Source organism: Hermetia illucens, chromosome 3, assembly GCF_905115235.1.
Source record: "Hermetia illucens chromosome 3, iHerIll2.2.curated.20191125, whole genome shotgun sequence".
Classification (NCBI taxonomy): domain Eukaryota; kingdom Metazoa; phylum Arthropoda; class Insecta; order Diptera; family Stratiomyidae; genus Hermetia; species Hermetia illucens.
This window is the reverse complement of record NC_051851.1, coordinates 139,074,773-139,096,221: the sequence shown is the minus strand read 5'-3', so window position 1 is coordinate 139,096,221 and position 21,449 is coordinate 139,074,773. Positions and strand designations below refer to the sequence as shown.

Here is a 21,449-nt window from a genome sequence, read left to right as displayed (position 1 = left end):
ACAGCGTTTTAGGGATACAAGCTCTCTGGGTCTATACTTACTTTATCAACCAGTTTGAATGCTGCTTCAGCCGGTAAGCTGATAATTGCAGTTTGTGTGCCTCGATATGCCTTCCTGAGTCCTTTGATTGCGGATTCTTACGAACCGAATAGTCCAAATTGTTTTCCTATGGCCTCGCGGATATTCTCCTTAGTCATAATTAGAATGGTGAAATGTGGGAGTGATTTAGGTTATGAAATAGGTAATGAAAAGCATGATCCTACCAAGTTTGGTGGAAATCGCAATATTACTAACAAAGTTATAATAGGAGAAATCTGTCTGTTCTGTGCAAATTTGCTGCAATCTAAGTTTTTGAATATCAGTAAAATTAAAATGATCTGTCTGACATTATAAAGCATATACATTACGAGCTGGCTTCAAATGTGACTAATGTCCACTCAAATATTTTTATATAAAAAATACACAAAACCTTTCTTACCTGAAGCGTCCAGCTTCTGGATTCGTGACTTGTTCTAGAGTTTTTGCAGTTGAAACGTTTGCTAAGATCGGTTAGTCATTTGCCACAGGATTCTTGATGAAAATTCCAAAGTTGATTAAGGATGCTAGGAAGAAATGTTCATTCCAACCTAAAACTATGTTTCAGCTTGTAATATTACAAAATACCATGGTATTAAAGGAAGTTGGGCTGCTTCCTAAAAGGATTATTATATCCTACAGTAATCTATGATCAATAAACATATTAACCAGTTTTCAGCTATATTTACCTATTTATTCAAAATTTGTATCTGTTCCACAAATACTCATATAACAAGCAAGTAGCTCCGAATACGAATGGAAAAGGGCACGAGTAAGGATAATCGCATTGAGAAGAGAATTTATGGGATGTTTGCTAGAAAAATCCCCTTTCTTTTTTCTCACATTGTTCCCCGGAGAAAAATATTGAAACTGTCAGGGTGTAAGAGTAAATGGGGTGCTTTGCTTCTTTTTAAAAGTGTTGTTTCAATGGTATCTTTATTTCTTTTGTACTCGTATAAACCTCCACGTACTCACTTTATGGTATTATCCCTTTTATAACACAAGATTCCTATTTCTGATGTTTTCGGGAAATGTCGACAAAGTAAAATAGTCGCAGTGTAGAAACGATGAAGCGAGAACTGTAAATCGTGTTCCTTTTATATTATAGATCCTGTGTTGATTAATCATCCATATCCTTAATGCAGTTTTATAGATTTTTAATGCAGTGCTAAGATAGTGAAACGAACGTCAAGTGCATTATTAACGCTATCATTTATTCTGTTAGTTGGTAAGTTGTAAATGAGTTGTTAATTGAATTTATCAGAACATAAACATGGTGAGGCCTTCAGAATCCATGCCTCGGCCGCCATTTGAATGCTCAAACTCGCGATAGATTCAAAGTCTGTGACTCCTTACCACTTGCTCTAGGTTAATTATCTTTGAATATTGACTTTAGTATTAACCTTTTGACAAGTACAATTTTGTGTAGAAAATTCAGATGAATACTATCGTACACCTTCTCTGTGTCTGTGGATTCGGATGGTTTTGTTTGTAAATTTAAAATCGGTTCATTGTCTGTCTGTCTGTCACACGTATTTTTCTCAGAAATGGCTATAGCGATTGACACAGAACTTAGTAACAAGGTGGGAACTGTGAGCTCCTACACATGCAGTAAGTTACATCTTTGTACGTGGATTTAAGGGTATACATACATGCAAAAGGCGGTGTAAATTTTCTGTTCATTAAATAATTAAATTAAAGGCTTCAATTATTACTTTTCGACATTTGTTGGCAAAGCGGATAATGCGGGGGTGGAAAGTGATGATTTGTTTAACGGACCCAAATTCAGAAACTACCCAACCGAAAAGTCCCAAAAAACATGAAGCTGATTAAAATTGTACTATTACTTATAAAGTTCCAGTAGCTCAAAGTTATCTTTTCCGTGTAAATTTACTGCAATCCAAAATCCTAAATATCAATATCACATTAAAGTTAATTCGAAATGCTAAATATACTGACATAAGAAACAAACAAAACCTTTCATACCTGACTTATTTTTATGTATTTTTGTTTGCATACATAATGTTATTTTGACCTCATCAATTGAAGGTGTTGTCGACTGAAATATTCTACCATCCCTTCTAAATGTCGCTAGGGTTATCGATTATGCTTCCGTCCTTTTCCTTGCCAAGGTGTATGGATTTCTCTCGAATGATTTAGCATCATGTACGTAGGGCGTCCTCCCATACTCGTCAAGTTTTGAAATTTTTGTCATTGCTTAGCTTTTTTCTGTTTTCTATCTGTTTTCTACATTCTTTGTGTTGTGATTAATTCTACAACTTATACCGCTATTGTTTGGATTTCATTTTTGATATGGGCCACCCGTAGAATATTCGGCGAAAAGTATCGTTATTCAATTCAATTTTCAATTTTATTCAATTTTCCGACACCTGCTAAATTTTGCACCGACTGTCTAGTAATATAGCAATAGTAGTTCGTCCTTATCAGATAGTTTTGGTTTTAGAAGCTCTGCATCAATATTCTCCTCTTTATGCCCTCTACCGCTTTCCACTTTAGGCTTATCTTATTGGCTTGGGCTTTCCAGAATGTGCTCACGGTAGAAGTTTGTCACAGTCCTGCATTCAGTGTACATTGGGCTGTTGAACCCAATTCATTTATCGCTTTCTCACAAGAGTCTTTAAGGTTCATCGAATTCCTAGAGCATGTTCTAGGTACTACCTATCTCCTTCAGGCAGTTTTCCACCCTGAGAACTATTGCTGCCTCTGCTTCAATGCTCTCGTCGTTGGTATGTGCCCGATACAGCGTTTGCCTTTATCAATATCAAATTTACCTAAACGTATCCAGGTTCGTCATCTCCTCCTTATCACCTCTTGAATTATTTGCTCCGATGGTCAAATAATCATTGAGACCAGGGTCAATATCCTCTCTGTCCTCCAACGTTAATGATACCGTCTGTCTGTGTCTGTTCGTCTGTCCGCTTGTCTGCTGCAAGCATTTTCTAAAAAACAATGATACTTATTGACGTAAAATTTAATGGTAAGGTCAAAGTGTGAACCCGCATGTAATCAATGAATGACATTGTTCTAGATTAAGCTTAACCATTAGGAAGGGGGTGTAGGATATCCATTGAAAGGTCTCGATTAGTACTTTCCGGATCAGGCCTTAATTTTGACATCAATTGCAAAATAGGGGAGTTGCGAGCTACAAAGTGGTCACTTATATTTCAAAACTCTATCTCCAGAAGTTATTCAACCGAAAAATCTGAAAAAATTCATAGTGAGTCCAACATACAATATCTAGGCCCCGAAATGCTGGCCATCTCGTTATTTGTGCAAATAAACTTAATAATAGAAAGTTTATATTATATTTTGGAAATTTAAATCAAACCCTCGCTTAAGTTCTTCCTATAATCATGTGAAACATGCGTGTACATTTTTTTTACACATTATGATCATGAGGAATATCAAATGAAAAGGCTCGGTTAGTAGTTTGGATGAAACATAGGGAATGTGTCCGGATAGCTGAATGGTTATAGCACAAGGTTATCATACGGAAGGTCGCGGTTCAAATCTCACTGGTGCCAGTGGAATTTGTATCGTGATTTGCCGTCGGATACCAGTCGACTCAGCTGTGAATGAGTACCTGAATCAAATCAGAATAATAATCTTGGGCGTGCGCAATGCTGACCACATTGCCTCCTACAGGCTATTCTGTAGTGTGCCGTTACGGTATTGAATGAAGTGCTCAACGATTATTATTATATGAATGGCACAGTTGGAATTAGGAAATATCGAGGAATATTTTGAATTTTGAATTGCATATTTACGAATGGAAAATGTCCATAGGAAATTTCTCACAGAAGACGAACATAAAAGCTTTATTCCCGAAAGGTTCAGCTTCCGGTGTTGCGACTTGTCTAACTTTAAGGTGATCACGGCACGTCGTGATCGGCTCCGCCATTTGTTTCTATCAAGGGCCTGTTCTGGATGCAGTTACGGGGCTTTCAAATCACCATCCAGCGTATCAAAACACCGTTGTTTCGTCCGGTCTTTTAGTCGCTTGCCATCGACTTTGATGTTGAGACCAATCTTGACGAGTGAATTTTTCTTAGCGCGAATACACTTCTCTCGTAATTTTCCCACGATAGGTACAACTCCATAACGATCGCGGATACCCTCATTTCGGATGTAATCAACATCTTCATGTCAATTAACGCGAGATGCCGTTTATTGCATTTTGTAGTCAGCCAAAACTCAGAACCATACAGGGCGACAGGACGAATGACACTACGGTAAATTTTGGATTTCAGACGTTTATTGAAACGTCAATCATAAAGAACACTAGCTAAGAAACGCCACTTCATCCAGATTGCGCTAACGCGTGAAGCAGTGTCACAACGCAGTTTTCCATTGGGTGACAACATTGACCCGAGATATTTAAATCGCTCAGTTTTGGGCAGGTCCCCGTCACTGGCAGTGGTAATGCCCGTGTCATAATGGTCCGTCGTCAGAAATTCTGTTTTATTCAAAGTTAATCTGATATCATTCCATGAGGCGATCATTGCATTTTTGGACATGTTGCTCGCAATTATTTTTGCTATTAGACACTAGGAAAACATCATCTGCATAAAGCAACGTGTAGGGCGCTGGACATAGGTTATTCCGTGTGACAGTGTCGATAACATGAACAAAGAGGAGTGGGGAGAGGGCGCTTCCTTGATGAACATGGACGGAGACCCGAAGTAATTTCGGAGTTCCTGACAAATTCCGTTTGATCCATGGTTATTTGAATGATTTCGCGAATACGATTGTTAAGAATGCGTTCAAAATTCTTCATGGTGGCTTGCTACGCTCTTCGCTTTCCAAAGCTCAGATGCGATGTCATCAGGTCCTGTTGCTTCTTCCAATTTCGTTCGTTTTATTTCTTCCTCAAATTCAGTGGCGCTAACCGTTACCCCCACAACCTCCATGAAACTCCGAATAAGGGGCCAACGGCAACAACCGAGCTGAACGCACATGCAACAGAAATTCTCCCGAAGTATGTGAATCCAGGGGCTATCCCGGTTCCCATGGTAAGGTTACATGAGCCACTGCCACTTCAGATGAGTCCCCGTGCAGACTCGGATCTGATTGCCCTAATTAGGCCTTTGAGCATTCTTCTACTGCATCACAGTCACATACAGCGTCTCCCGGTCCCACCACTATGGGGGTTCTCCTCGGCCACTTGGTTTTGGTTCGGCCGACAGGGTTGCCGCCCTGTCTTCTTCATCGCCACCTCTGAGCACCAGTGGCGCTAACAGGTGGAATTGCTTCAAATGTTGGCAATGTGTGTGGAAGTAAAGGATGAACAAATTCTTCAGTTGAAATATTCTTCACTCAGAATATTCTTGCCATCTATCCGTCGCAGCTCGTGGATCGGTAAACAGAGTACCGTTTTTGTCATTAACGCAACGGAAGTGCTCAGTATCCTGTGTGCGTTGGTGTCGGCTTTTGGCAAGTCGATACAAATCTCTCTCTCCATCCAGGTGTCCAGTTTGTCGTAAAGATCTTTTTAACAGCGATCGCTTTCTTTGCTCCCCGATTGACATTGTTGTAAATTTGCCAAGTGTAGTGAGTAAGTGAGATGATTTCTTCTTTCTTCTCACGGAATCACTACATTTAATGCACAACGGGCTAATGTGTTCCTCACGCTGTTTTATCGGTGGCCGATGTTGAGATGCGATCGTCTCATAGGAAACCGCCTTGTAGTCCGTGATAAAATGTCGGCGTCTTGTGGGAACATAGTCGATTTGCAATTGCGTTTTACTGTTCCCACTATAAAATGTAGGAAGATAAGAAAATGTTTGATGAACCATGTATTGACAAGTATAAAGGCACGCAAAATAGACTACACTACTATAGTTTTCAGAAGCTACTTTCCTCGTCATCAGGTCGGTCTGTCTGTGGTGCATATACGGTGAAAAAGTGAATATTGTGATCAGCTGATAATGGTGAGCTTCGTCAGGCGATAATCAACACCGTATTGACTGTGTGTGCTACGAAATTAGAGAAGTTTATAACCATTTTTACCGCGTTCGCGTTCAATGTCGCAGCTTTTGGCGTCAGACCATCGCGTTTCTTGCAGAGCACAGATATCAATGTCTTTTCCGAAGGGCTCCTGCGAGTTCCTTGGTATTTCCAGCGATGGTGCAAATATTTAGTGCGTAGAAACGTATTTGATTTACTCGAACTAAGTTACTTACGTTCTGAAGCCGTCCATGCGTCCTACCGCGTTGGCTGAGGGGAACGCTCTAGCATTTTTCCAAGGCTAAGGACTCAATACGAACATTTATTGGATGGATTGGATGGGATGGATGGATGAAATGGATGCGTTTTTTTTATAAATTTTTTATAAGGAGACCTTTTATTTAATGAATAAATGATTATTATGTACAGTTCGTGTATTTTTTATATTTTTAACTTCCGTAGTCCGTTTTTAAAAATATAAAATTGTACGGCCCCTGCAGACGATCTTCTGAAGGTCCTCCAAAAAAAGGTGCTCGGCGGTGAGCAAGATTGCTCCGATTTGGATTATCTCAAGTGAGAAATTTTAAAAAAAATTATGTAGTTGATTAATAAGGTATTAATCGAAGCAACATCCAAAATTTTGATTTCTGCAGAAATGGCGGCGTTCCAAAAAAAGTTGCAATTTTCAAAGAAATTTACAATTCCAAAGTGGTAAAAAAATCAAAATAATTGTTAAAAAGTTTATTCCTTCGATTAATACCTGGGGAATATATCTAAGAATATTGTACATAAATTTGAAAGCGAGCGTTTAGGAGAAATCGTGCTCACTGGCTTTGACAACACCGTTTTGAGAAAAACGCGTTTAAAGTTTCAAAAGACGTTGACACTTAAATATTTTTTATTATTTACATCGAGTCATCTATTCCAGGGCCATAATTTTATATTTCACTGCTCGATTACACGATTTACATTGTACATATTCATAATTTAAATAATTTAAAATGCGATATTCAATCGAGGGGTATCACGTGGCACTAAAATTTCTTCCTGGGATTTGAACTTTTTTTGCTGATGCACTGAAATTACTTGCATCGGATTCTGCTGTTTTCGGATTAAACACATTTCTCCGTTTTTTAAGGTTTTGTTTGTAAAACAAAACCTTATTAAAATCGGTTCAATATCTGTCTGTCTGTCCGTCTGTATGTCTGTCTGTCTGTTTGTCTGTCACACGCACTTTTCTCCAAAACGGCTAAACCGATCCGAACGAAATTTGGTGGACAGATGGGAGCTATGAAATCCCACGCATACAGCGAGTGGCATAAATTTAGGTGGAGTTTAAAGGGGGGCTCCCCATACATGCAAAGGGGGGATTCAAAAATTTTTTTCACCGGATATAGTTGTGTAGGATATCAAATGATAGGCCCCGATTTGCACTTTCCGAAACTGACATTAATTTTGGCATAAATTGCAAAGTGCGTGAGTTAGTAGTCAAAATGTACGCACATGAAGTGAGACAGGACTCATTTTCGGAAACTACCCAACCTAAAAATCCGAAAAAAATCAGGGTGGTGCGCCTAGATGAAATCTAGGCCTCAAAATATGTCCCATTCCGATATCTGTTCAAATAAACTTACTAATAGTATATTACTACTTTTTAGAAATTTACTGAGAAACCCCCCTTAAATTCACCCTAGGACACCCTGTACCAACATAGGGGACAATATTTCGTATATATTTCATGGAAATCAGGCAATTAACGCTAAAGTTATAGCAGTTTAAACTTAGCAATTTCGCGCGAGTTTACTGCTTCCACAGCCATGCAAATCAGATGCTGACGTCATAATTACCCGGAATAATTGACATTCACGTGGAATATTAAAGTCGCATTTATGAAGAATCTATTTATCTGCAGCCCTTTTTAAGGTATTGTGTAAAACACTTATGTGAAATCTAATCTTCGAGAGATGTCCCATTCCGGTATCTGCTCAAATAAATTTACTAATAGTATATTATCAACTTTTAGAAATTGACTAAAATCCTAGTTGTACCAAATTTTGCACCGGCATAGAGGACAGTCTCGTGCATACACATGCCAGGTTCCATGAAAATCCAACTATTAATGTCAAAATTATAGAAGTTCAAACTTATCAATTTCGTGCTAATTAACAGCATCCTAAGCCATACAAATGAGATGCTGACGTTATAATTAACGAGAATAATTGACATTCGAGTGAAGCGTATGAGGTTGACCATTATCAACACAGGGCTTTCCATCAAATGATTTATTTAAATCGCTTTCTAGAAAATAGAGGGGAATGGAATTTTTAGCTATATTACACGGAGCTGTCGTGCACTCTTCGCTCCTCACATCTTTTTCTTTTTCTTCAGCCTTCAGTTCACAAGCGGGTTCGGCTCGTCGTGAACGGTTTCGTCATTTTATTTTATCAAATGCCTGATCAGGATGTAATCGCGAGACCTTTAAATCCCTATCCAGCGTATCAAGCCATCATTGTTTTGGCCGGCTTTTTGGTTGCTCACCATTGCTTTCGATGTTCTGATCAATACTGGTTGTTGAATTCTCGTTAGCGTGAATTACGTGACCACACCATCGAAAACGCCTCTCTTGCAGTTTTTCCACGATCGATGCAAACCCATATCGATCGCGGATATTCTCATTTCAGACGTAATCAAAACGTGTCACGCCACCAGTGCAATGCAACATCTTCGTCCCCATTACCACAAGACGCCGTTCATTGTCGTCTATAGTCGGCCAACACTCAGAACTATAGAGAGCGGCAGACGGACGAGATTGCAGTAAATTTTAGTTTTGGGACGTGCGCTGATACGTCGATCACAAAGGACACCAGTTGGGGAATGCCACTTCATCCAGGTTGCATTAATGCGTGAAACAATTTCATTACGCAGTTCTGCATTAACTGATAGCATTGACTCGAGATATTTAAATCGCTGAGTTCTAGCAATAGCAGTAACCTGCCCAAAACTGAGCGATTTCAATATCTCGGGTCAATGCTATAAGCCAATGGAGAACTACGTTATGCTCCTCACAAAGGGAAACACAAAACCTTTTATACCTGAAGCGTCAAGCTTCCGGTTTCCCGACTTGTTTTGGTCTTGATATCTGCATCTTTGTAAATGCTCTTGCTGTTCTATTACACTTGTGAGGCGTTTTTTAAGACAAAACACCAAACTGAGAGTATAAGCAACTGAATGCTCGCACAACTTAACAACGTGGGAGAACTAATGGAACTGACGAAATTTACTTATTTGGTTTGAAATATTAAACTAAATTTAGCTATCAGATAGAATAAACCTTTTGATTTTTTTTCTATAGTTACAAACAGAATAGCGAGGCTCCTCAAACGTATAACAGGCTAGGAAAACAGCTGCTACTTCGGTCTATTCTCGGTCTACTTTCAAACGCTTGGAGACGGTCTAACAAAAATGCTTGTATCTTCAAAAATATTTGTTGGATTGATTTAAAATTTTTAAAAATGCAAAAAAAAACAATTTTTTTCAAAATTACAACTAGGTATAACCCCTTAAGTGTAGGTGAACCCTTTTTAGGCAAGCTTCCGTAATATCTAAAACTTAAGAGTTTGTGGCTTCTGCATGGATCAGCAAACAAAAACGACAGAAAAATAGTAGTGAGAGAAAAAATATTTTCTTCAAAATATTTGTATCAAACCAGTCATCGTAACATAAATCATCCTGATTGAATTTTCCTTACAATTTAGAGTAAAATCTCTCACTGGAAAATTAAAATTCCATAGCCAAAATACAATAAATATATAATTGCGTAGATTAATAAATTTTACGTTGGCATATCAACTTCGAGGATTGAGAGATGTTGAAGAGAACTTCCTACGAATAAATAACAAGAGATGAAAGTACAGACGGGGAAAGGCTCTCCTTCTGACTGAAGACATCATATGAATTTCAGGCGAACTAAAAATCTCATTTCCCGTCGAAACACAAAGGAAATTAGGCTTCCTTATTTTATGGTCGGATTTCTCATTTTGAAATTGATTTACTTTGTTAAGAACATGCCCATCTTCCTTGAGTATGTTCGAAAGTAAGAAAAAACCTGGAAGGAGGTCATATTTCAATTTTATTATATATACATTGTAGCAAAAGTTTGATATTGAGGTGGAACGTGCAGTACTTCAGCAATTAATATCCGTCCATGGTTTTGGAAGATTCATCTGGTGCGAATGCGTATCTACTCATATATCGGTAGATGCGTACGTGTAGATAAAATTCTTAATTTATACGATTTATTTTTCTATTCTGAAAATTAAAGACTTACGCTAGATAAACAATGTTAATCGCTTTAAAGTAAGAAAAACTAGAACTAGAAGGAAAGACAAAGAAAACTCAAAACAAATAGATACGCAACAATCTGTTGTATTGGATTGGGTTCAAAAAAATAAGTGTGGAATTCCACTGATGTCCCAATTATTTACATTTTTTTTTTTAAATTTAATATGTTATCATTCACATAAATCGTGTAAGAAACAGTCTACTCCGCGCTAAATATTTATGTCAGCAAAATTTATTTCCACAAAATTTCAAAACGTAGTAAATTGTTGTTTGTTGATTTAATTCAGATATTATCGACGTCTAGCGCTGAAAACACAACATATTTACATTGTGAATGGGTTTTATTCATTCTTTACCGCAGGATTTTCCGGGACAATTATGGAATTATAGATATGTACGCATGGGTATGATTTCGAATTGCAATACGGGTGTCGCCATGATGGCTACAAATGAAAGTTTCATGAGTCTACCCAAAACTTTTACTCCCAATCATATTGGCTTATCCTGCATAAAGCTCCATTGGTATTGTTATCCATATAGGTATTATGCAATATCTATATATTTGATCCTGTTTTAATTGGATTCCGTGAAAAATTGGCTATCGTTCAAGAAAATTTCACATTTATGATTTTTTTCTGATTTCGTATTTTATGAATGAGTTTTAAAATTATTAAAGGAATAGTCATCTTTTTTTTGCAGCCAAAGTGAATAATATTTGATTTATAAAGCTTTTGTGAGCAAAAATATATCGCAGTCAAAGTATGAAATCTTTATTATTTAGAAACATAGTATGTGTATACACAATGCAGGAAATATGATGAATCAAACTCAACAAATGCATGACAGTTACATTGTTTGAAGATAAAAATGAATTTAGATTTGTATTTTCGCTTACTCACAAGAAAATGTTCAGGAGAACATAAGAAGCGTATTTTGGCTTTTACTTAACCACCATCTTATTCGTTGATTCAGATTATCCAAATATATACACGGTGCGGCAGCATAACTTCCTTTTTTAAAATGCGCGCCACTCAGTTAGTTGATGTCATAGCGGAGCGCTAGTGGTCTCGTTCAAGAGGGGATACTGTAAAGTTTGGTCCCGACACGGTTCAGTCGCCATCATGCGTTGGAATAGTGAGGAGCGTGCCTTTGCCGTTGAGGTTTACTTTTCAAGCGGCGTTCTGCGCGTAAACACGCATTTGCCCTTGGACTATCCGATCGTTCTATGAGAAGAATTCTTCGTGATGATCTTCATTTTCATCCCTATAAGATGGCGATAGTGCAGGAACTTTCAGAACGTGACTTCAATTCTCGGATGAACGCGTGTGAGCTTCTTCTTGATGTCGTTCCCGAAGGTGCTATTGTTTTTTTTAGCGATGGAGCCCATTTTCATTTGTGTGGGTCGGTTAACAAACAAAACATGCGCTACTGGGCTGACACCAACCCTCGAGAATTGCATTAATAGCCTTTGCATTCACCCAAAGTCACAGTGTGGTGTGCAATTTCCTCAGCTGGAATTATTGGTCCCTGGTTTTTTGAGGAAAATGAGGTTACAGTGACAGTGAATTCAGACCGGTATGTAAACATGCTACAGAATTTTTTTTTCCCACGGCTAGAAAATTTGGATTTGGAGGACACTTGGTTCCAACAAGACGGGGCAACAGCACTTCAAGAGCATCGATGGCTGTTTTGAGGGAACACTTTCCAGAGCGCCTTATCTCAATTAGAGGCGATTTGGAATGGCCGGCACGCTCTCCCGATCTGTCCCCTTGTGATTTTTTTCTATGGGGTTTTTTGAAATCCCGTGTTTATGTGAACCGTCCAAGAACCCTACAAGATTTGAAGACCAACATCCAAGAAGAAATTGCCAACATAACACCTGCTATGCTAACAAGAGTCATGACAAACGCCAGAAATCGGTTTACGCAATGTATGGAGAATGGGGGACGTCACCTAACAGATTTGATCTTCAAAACAATGTAAATAAAAACTTTAGACATGTACCTACATTATAAAAAATAAATAAATATTTTCCGATGCATACAATAGTTTTTATTGAGTTTTGCAAAAAGGAAGTTATGCTGCCGCACCCTGTAAATGTGAATACTTTCTCATCACTTAGGGTGTAATGTCCTACGTACCTTCAGATAGTTTCAGAAAGCAATGTCCAACTCTTTATAGGGGGCAAGTCTTTGACAAAGGTGCTCAATGTTCACAGCGTTTTCCACGGGCATCACTTTACGAACAGTTGTTTCGTTTTTTTTCGTTTTAAAATCATTTATTGAAAAAACCAGTGACTTACATTTAATACATACGCTTGTTTCTTATTTCTAGCCTAAATGTGGCTTATGTATTGTAATTAAATATTTAAAAAAAAACGAGTGGCTATTACAATGTTTGGCCTGCCCGACCTTCTCTGACATTATTTTTTACGGTGTATTTACGTTACACATTCATCTTGACAATTCATGATTAAAAAAATGGACATATATTTGAAAAAAACTGCGGCTGCACCTATAACGTGAGAAGGCTTATCTGCTTACTTATTCTAACTTAATCTAATCTAATAAATAATACTTAAATTTAATTCTTATATCTAATGTTTTTGCAGCGCTCACAATTTTGCGCTTAACCTCTGTGCACCCCTACCAGGCAAGGAGTGTCGAAGGGAGAGACAATGGCGGGTTTTAATGCAGAGCTCCCAATTTGGCAAGGCCTTAAGAATGTGGCCAATGGGGTGGAGTTATCGTCCAGATAAAGTTGCCTCATGATTGGATTGGGGTGATTCTCCGTTCTTTCGAAGAATCTTTCTAACAGATTGGTCTGAACTGCACACTTTTAGAGTGCTATGAAGAGGCTTGTCCTATTTCCCGAGACCAAAGCGGTAGAACTGCAATACCTCAGGAAATCAACCAAGCGACTTCTAAACCGTGCTTGCAAAAGCAATAAAGATGAAAACTGGTTAAACTTCCGGAACTCACAGCGTGAATATAAGAGGCTCGTTAGGTGTTGGAAACGAGACTCCTTTAGAGCGTACTGTGAGGAACTGGAATGCGAAAGAGAGACTTCAAGGCTGTGCAGAGTTCTCAAAAGGGATGAGTCGGCCAAGTTGGATTCTCTTAGAAAACCCGACGATACTTTCACGAGCTCCAAACTGGATTGAGTACAGACCCTCCTGGAAGTACACCACCCGAAAGAACGGATGAAAGAAGTGGTAAGGGGAGAATTGACAGTTCTTGCAACCCCTTTAACACGCAAGTGTTGCATGGAACTGGAACACTGCGAAAGCGGTTGTTACCCATGAAAAGGTGAGAGCTGCCATACTGTCCTTTGAACATTTCAAAGCACCTGGCATGGATGGCATCTATCCGGCAATGCTAAAAGAGGGTATGGAACATTTAGAGCGACCTCTAAGAAATATTTTTCGAGGATGTCTTGCTCTGGGCTACGTACCTTCCTCTTGGCAACAGGTTAAGGTAGTCTTCATACCGAAACCTGGGAAAGATGACTATTCTAATCCAAAGAACTTCAGACAGATCAGCTTGACTTCAAACTTGCTGAAAGGTTTGGAGAGACTGATGGAGCGTCACATTCGTGGAAACGCACTTAGGTCACACCCACCCAAGTGAAAACCAACATGCTTCTCAACGTGTCCTGTGAGTCTGCTCTTCATTCTTTGGTCAAAAAGATTCAGGATGCAACTTTGAACGGTAAGTACGCGATGGGGTATTCGTGGACATTAAGGGGGCTTTTGACTGTGCGCCTTTTCAAAAAGTTTGTGATGCCGCCAGAGGGCATGGTGTTGATGATGCTTTAATTAAGTGGATCTATGCTACGCTAACGCAGAGATTGCTGTGCGCTGAGGTGGGTGTCGATCGCTACCTGACTGCAGAAGCAAAGAAGAGCCACTTCTGTGGAATATGCTGATCAACTCACTACTATGCGAACTGCAAAATTTGCCAATACACGCTCAAGTTTATGCTGATGACGTGGCTGTACTTCCTGTTGATCGGGATCTTGGAACGGTGGTTAGGAATATACAATGTGCCGTTGATTTGATAGACAGCTGGTACCTCAGGCATAGTCTGTCAGTTAATCCAAATAAAACTACAATGGTTTTATTCACAAAAAGGAGAAAACTGGATGGACTTTACCTCCCTGAGATGAGGGGTACTACTCTTCAACTCTCCGAAGAAGTGAAATATCTGGGAGTCACTCTAGATAAAAAACTTCCTTGAGGTAAAGACTTCCAGAGGTAAAGATGAACCGAGCTCTCATAGCTCATGGGCTGTGTAGACGGACCTTTGCCTCGACATGGGGACTCAGGCCTCAAGTGGTAATGTGGATATACGTTGCCATCATTAGGCCGATGTTCGTGTGGTGGGTTAAGGTGAGACAAAAAGGTTTTCACCGTAAACTAGCCGCACTGCAAAGAACTGTGTGTCTGGGTATCACTGGCGCCATGAGCACGACATCCGACGCAGTTCTGAATGCACTACTCAATTCGCAGCCCCTGAATATATTTATTCAAAGCTCTGCAATGAGAGCAGCTTACGAGATACGAAGTTACCCTGAAGCGTAGAGAGGACTGGGAAGACCCAGAAGAATGCGTGGCGGGATATACAGAAGTCTTCTACATCGATGGCTTAAAAACAGAAGAGGGTTCCGGAGCCGGACTCTACCCTTCGAATAAAAACGAGAAGTGGGCTTTTCCTTTAGGACAATATGCAACGGTTTTTCAAACCGAAGTTTATGCGATCCTAAGGGCAGCAAACTGGGTGATTCACGAACGGTTGAAGGGCAGGCGCATCGCAATCTGCAGGGGCGGCATTGAATAGTCCTGTGATCACCTCGAAAGTCCTTCAGGAATGCAGAAACCATTTGAACTCTATCTCTAGGTTCAATACGGTGGAACTACTCTGGGTACCTGGTCACTGTGGCGTAGAAGGAAAAGAAATCTCGCATGCTTTAGCGAAAGAGGAGTCAATCTTCCCTGTGTCGGGACCGGAGCCAGCAATTGGAGTATCAGTAGCATTGGCTAAGTCTGTTTTCAAAAACTGGGAATAAACTTCCCATAATGACAGATGGCAGAGCCTAAATGCTGCTCGGCATACAAAACTTTTCCTGCCAGAACCGAACATACGTACCGCAAAGTTTATCCTGTCGATAAGCAGGAGGACTTGCAGGTGTATTGTAGGCATTCTGACAGGCTATAATTCACTAGCTGGGCATATGTTCAGAATAGGAATTACTCAAGATAATACGTATCCCTCTTGTAATGAGGAAGCGGAATCCACGGAGCATTTCCTATGTGAATGCCCCACCCATGGACGCATCAGGCATCAGATCTTTGGTACCGATGTTCTCCAATTGCGACGGGTAGCATCACATCCACTAACGGAAATCCTGCGATACGTTAACGAATCCGGAATACTCCGTTAAACGGGGGTGGCGAGTACAATGGGCCAACACGGCCTGAGTGCTCAGTAGCTGTGGCTTCTCCCCCACCATACACACACACAACAGGTTGACAGTGAACTCTCGAAGAGGTTTAACTTTTGCTCGTCTGTACACTTCAGCATTGCGGCCGCATTTCTTGGTTTTCCAATTGTACGACAAACTGGCGCAGTGTCTCAATATTCTACGCTCGAAGGATTCGCACTTCTTCATAGCTTTGGTCGAGCAAGAGATCCATGTAGGGGCTCCGTAGCGAAGAATCGGTCTTATGAGGACTTTGTATAGAGTCATCTTAGATTTAGTGCAAAGTGTACTACTACTACTAAGTTTACTACGGTATTTCCGATGCGTAGTTTTAAGGGTTTAGCTTTTCTGTGGATAGATCTAAATCCCGGTGATTTGAACGCTTGGACATTTGTGTGGGGTAGCAAAAAAACCAAATGCAAGGGGGCTTAGTCTATTTAAGGTTTCTGCTCAGTCTTGGCCTACGATGGTAATGTAAAAACCTTTCGGGATGGAAGGTCTGCCTCACGTAGACCTGACAATTGTCAGCCCTGCACTAATACGTGGTGTGTCCTGGGGCGTCAGCGAGGACTCCACCTACTGCGATTACCAGGCAATCTTATTAGAACTACGGAGGGAGCCACTGGGCAGACAACCATAATGCATGACACCGGGAAAGATGTTAGGCTCATCTAGCTTTGGATGTGCAGACCTTCATAGAGGTGTGGTACTCAACCTAATAAAGCAGGCGCCCCTGCAGAATGGTCTCTCCATCTGCCATAATGCATCGCCAAACATGTGACACGTCCATACCCCTAGGCATGCACATTCCTCGGTTGAATAGCAAACTACTGATGGAATGGTGAATTGGGCAGCCTTCGATCAGCCGGTCACCGAGCTAGACAAATGCCTCAGAGGACAGAGGCCAGAACTTTTCCCATTTATATTGTAAGCATTGAGGAAAAGCGCAACTGCTAAGGTTAGTTTTAATTAAAAAACAATCTGCTTTTTTATTCATACACTTAAGTCAGGCAAAAAGTTCGACACCAATAACCACATTCAATATCATCCCACCAATATTTAAAAAGAAATATACACACGAAAACAAGTTGCAAATATATAAAACCTTGATCAGATCAGAACTGTCTTATGGCAGTGAGACATTATCAGTGAACCATTTCGAAGAGTAAAGTTGGAGTTATAAACAAACCAGAAACCACTTCTCATATAAGGAAAACTCTAGAGGATTGAGTATGTAGAGTTTCTGGTTCAAGAGCCCTGGGTTCGTTTTAACAGAATCTATGGTATTGGATCATCAAGGGGACTAGGATCTTTTTCGATGAAAGATCCTCGAGGAGAGGCAGCCATACTGACATAATTTTATTTGCAGGACTTTGTTTCGGTCATCTTAGAATAGAAGGTTAATGGTAAGAGGAGAAACGTCATAGTTGCCTCTACTTACTTACCCTATGATTCTTTGTGTCCTCCTCTGATGCAAGAACTAGTGTATGCAGAATCAAGTGGCCTTGAACTTTGGGTTGGGATGCGACCGCTCAGCATATTTGTTGAGGCACTAGCAAATGCATTCCTAGAGGAAAGAAGCTATTTGATGTTATCACTTCTGCTGATCTGACACTGCGAACGTAGGGTGCGCTCCTACGTTCGTGTGGCCAAGAAGAAGTGAAGTAATTGAACTAACAATCCGCACTTCAAAGTTGTTAGAGTTGATTAGAAACTGATGAGTACTAGATGAAGTCTCTCGAACAGCCTGTAATACAAAGACGGAATCCTAGAAAAACAGATTGGATAAAGTTCAATCAACTTCTTGGCGACAAAGTCGAGCTCCCTAGGCTAGTAAGGACTCCATTCGGGATAGAAGATCCCGAAACTCTGAATCACACACTTTTATAGTGCTTCCACGAGGATTGTCCTATTTTCCGAAGCCAACGTGGTAAAACTGTTCCAACCGAAAACTGTAAAGACTCAGGAAATCAACCAGACGACTTCTAAATCGTGCTTGCAAAAGCAATAAAGATGAAAACTGGTTAAACTTCCGGAACTCACAGCGTGAATATAAGAGGCTCGTAAAATTTTCGAATCGGAACTCTTTTAGAGCATACTACGAGGAACTAGAAGGTGTAAGAGAGACTTCCAGGCTGTGCAGAGTCCTTAATAAGGATGAGTCGGCCAAATTAGACCCTCTTAGAAAACCGGATGGTACTTTCACGAACTTCAGAGTTGAGTCTATAGACACCCTCTTGGAAGTACAGCACCCGGGAGAATAGGTCTCAGAATTGGAAAAAAGAGAATTGTTATGTGCTATAGTGGGCGTTGATCACTACCTAACAGCGGAAGCGACGAAAGGCTGCCCTCAAAGCAGTGTGCTATCGCCACTTCTGTGGAGTATGCTGATTAATTCACTATGCAACTGTAAAATTTGCCAATACACGTTCAAGCTTATGCGGATGACGCGGCAGTGCTAGTTGTTAATCAAGATCTCGGAACGGTGTGTAGAGATACAAAACGCGCCGCTGGTTTGATTGACAGTTCTGGAGCAGAAGTCTAGTGGGCTTTTCCCTTTGGACAATACACAATGGTTTTCAGGCTGAAGTGTATGCGATAAAGGCGGCAGCCTGGATAATTGACCAGCGGTTGAAGGGCAGGCACAAGCTGCATTGAGTAGAAACCGATTGAACTCTGCTCCCAGATTCAATATGGGGGAATTAGTCTGGGTATCCGGTAATACAGAGTGAAATTAAATCTCGGGTGCCTTAGCAAAAGAAGGTACAATTTCCCCCATGCCCGGACCGGAACCAGTAATTGGGGTGTCAGTAGCATTGGCTGATGCTGCTGTCAAAAACTGGGAACAAGCTTCCCATAATGACAGGTGGCTGAGCCTTAATGCTGCTAGACACACCAAACTTTTCCTGTCGGAACTAAACAAACATACTACAAAGTTTATCCTGTTGAAAAGCAGGAAGACTTGCAGAAGTATTGTGGGCATTCTGACTGGCCATAATTCACCGCCTATGGACGCATCAGACATAAGATTTTTGATGCTGATGTGCTCCAACTGCAGCGGATAGCATCACATCCACTAACGGAAAGCCTGCGATACATAAACGAATCCGGGATATTCCGTCAGACGGACAATGGACCACAGTGCTCAGAGGCTTTGCCTCTCCCCCACCTCAAACACAGATACACACACACACACATGTAGAGTAAATAGATTGCACAAAAATTTATAGACGCCTACTCAAAGGCAAGATAGAAGCCAGATCACCACCTCGCTGCTCACCTGATTTATGGCCGGTTTCTAAACGTAACGTCATAGAAAAAGAGAGTAATAAATTTAACTCAGTGATCATTGTTGGTAAATCGAAACCCAACTGATCTTATCGCAGGCAATGCAATGGCCAAAATGGTTGGGGTCAGTTATAGTCATGGATATTCATTTATGATTGTCTAAAGGGGATAGTACAATGGGTCCACTATAAGGCTCAAGTGCTGGAACTACGGTTCGCACTTCTTTTTTTTTTTAAAAAAAGATCTTATCACAAGTTCTTTGCTGAAACAATGCGTCATCAATAAAGAGGTAGTTTACGTTGCAACACCCTTTAAAGTTTCCATAATTCTCGTTAGTTTTGTCACTATAGTACTGTGATGTTCCCCACTTTAGATGGATCAATTGGATGTACCTAATGGACATCGGTAACACCAAACCGAAACCAAATTTGCGTTTAAGGGGGGAAACCACATTAGGTTTTCAAAATCGATTTATTTTTTATTTCGTAAATTGTTAACTATTCCAAAATACGTTACAAAAACGCAGAGCCGAGCGTCTGGATGAAGCGCTCAGGAGGTAGTCGCTTTACATCCTTACATAATCTTGTAGCGTTATCTAAGTAGCGTATTTATAAATATTCAGCGTTAGTCTTGACATAGCCCTCTACGAACGCCCAACTTTTGGGACGATAGCATATTTTTAATGTTATTTCTTTGCAGTAAAAAAGTGGTTAAAATTGACATATTTTTTTCCGCAATTGCAAATTTCCAATTTTAGTTATTTTCCCACCCACCCACATTCGAAGATGAAAGACAGAAAGTTCATCCTTTAGTCGAAGCGTTATTAACGTTCCGCTAACAAAGCTTTACTGGAAACGTACAATCTGCACATTTCAAGCGAACTTGAGGCGTCTTCTTTATCGTAGTTAAGAAAATGTCAAACTTTTCCACGTCAAGATATGTACTATGTGCAACTCCATCGCTTATACTCGGTTATTGCACTACGTCTAGAAATTCCTTAATCGAAGAACGAGTTCTTTTAGAGAAAATTAGATTGGTTTTCAAGAGCAGATAATTACATAAATTCTTTTCAAAGTCTGTACGAACTTCATTTCAGCTAATGAAGTCATTCCACAGAGTACATTCCGAAAAGTTGAACAAATACTTTAAATCATTCTTTGACAAAAATGCTTTCAAGGCTGTAAGTCCCCAAAGAAAAAGATAAATTGAAATAATTCCATAACATGATCCATGTAGACCAAGGTCATGACAATTTCATCTTGAATTAAATCCAAGTGCGCGCTGGACAAAGCTAGCAGCCTAGAATATTTGAAATTCATGGTTGTTTCCACAATATTGAACATTGTTGTGTGCTGTATGATCCTGGCGCTTTGCTGCGGGCGTCCCATTTCCTTCCATTTCAGTAGAATTAAAGTTATTATTGCTTTAACTGAGAACTGCGAAATAAGCCAATGGAGATCTTCTGTGGAATCGAATGAAATATCTCTTCTGTCTTGAAGCTTTCAAAGTCTTAGTATTTTTATTTTTTCTATCAATTTTAGATATAGAGTCCTTGAAAAAGTTTCTCGATAATTCGAAAATGTCAAGAAGGATTATGCTAAGCAAACTGAAATTGATGTGGAATACAGAGAAGAGGAATTTGTTTCTGTTGCTTGTGGCCGAAATTTCGACTTCGGGGTATACCCCATTTGAGATGGAAATGGAAACGATTTAGTTCTTGGCCGCATTGTGGATAGGTTTTATGGTTGCCTTGAATGGTTTCCATATTCACTTCGTGGGTATATGAGCTAGCCTCGAGGGAGATGTTAGGTTTCGTTTTCGCATAATTTTCTTGCTTCAACCCCATGTCTAGTCATCTTATACAATATGTGTGGTATATAACGTACATGACACAAGTGGTATCCTAGCCACAATCCTCTTTCCAACTTAAATTTGTAAATTCACGTTCGCTTACTATAAAAGAATTCAACTTCCTAAACAGAAATACATTTTTCATGTTACATTTGCCAACCTCTCTCAAAAATACGATAAAAATGTTACTCTCGACCTAAATATATCCTTACCTCAATTCGGTGAAATCGTGCGTAAAAGAAAAGTTCTTCCTTTGGCATCCTCTAAATCCCAAGTACAAGGATTCATCCTAAAATCGATTTCAGATGAAACCATTAATCTTAATGACATCAATGACTTCATAGAATGGCTTTCTTCGTGAATTTTTCGTTCTTTATTTTATCTGTGCTCACGTTGAATAGCGAAAAGATGCATCCAAATCCTTTAAAAAGTCAAGACGGTGAAAC

The 21,449-nt window shown here is 39.8% G+C and overlaps 1 protein-coding gene across 1 annotated transcript in view; it reads left to right on the top strand.

The window, feature by feature from the left end:
- Positions 1–21,449, top strand: part of LOC119652330 (cGMP-dependent 3',5'-cyclic phosphodiesterase-like) — a 291,653-nt gene that overhangs the window by 234,734 nt on the left and 35,470 nt on the right. The gene's annotated exons all lie outside the window — the stretch shown is intronic.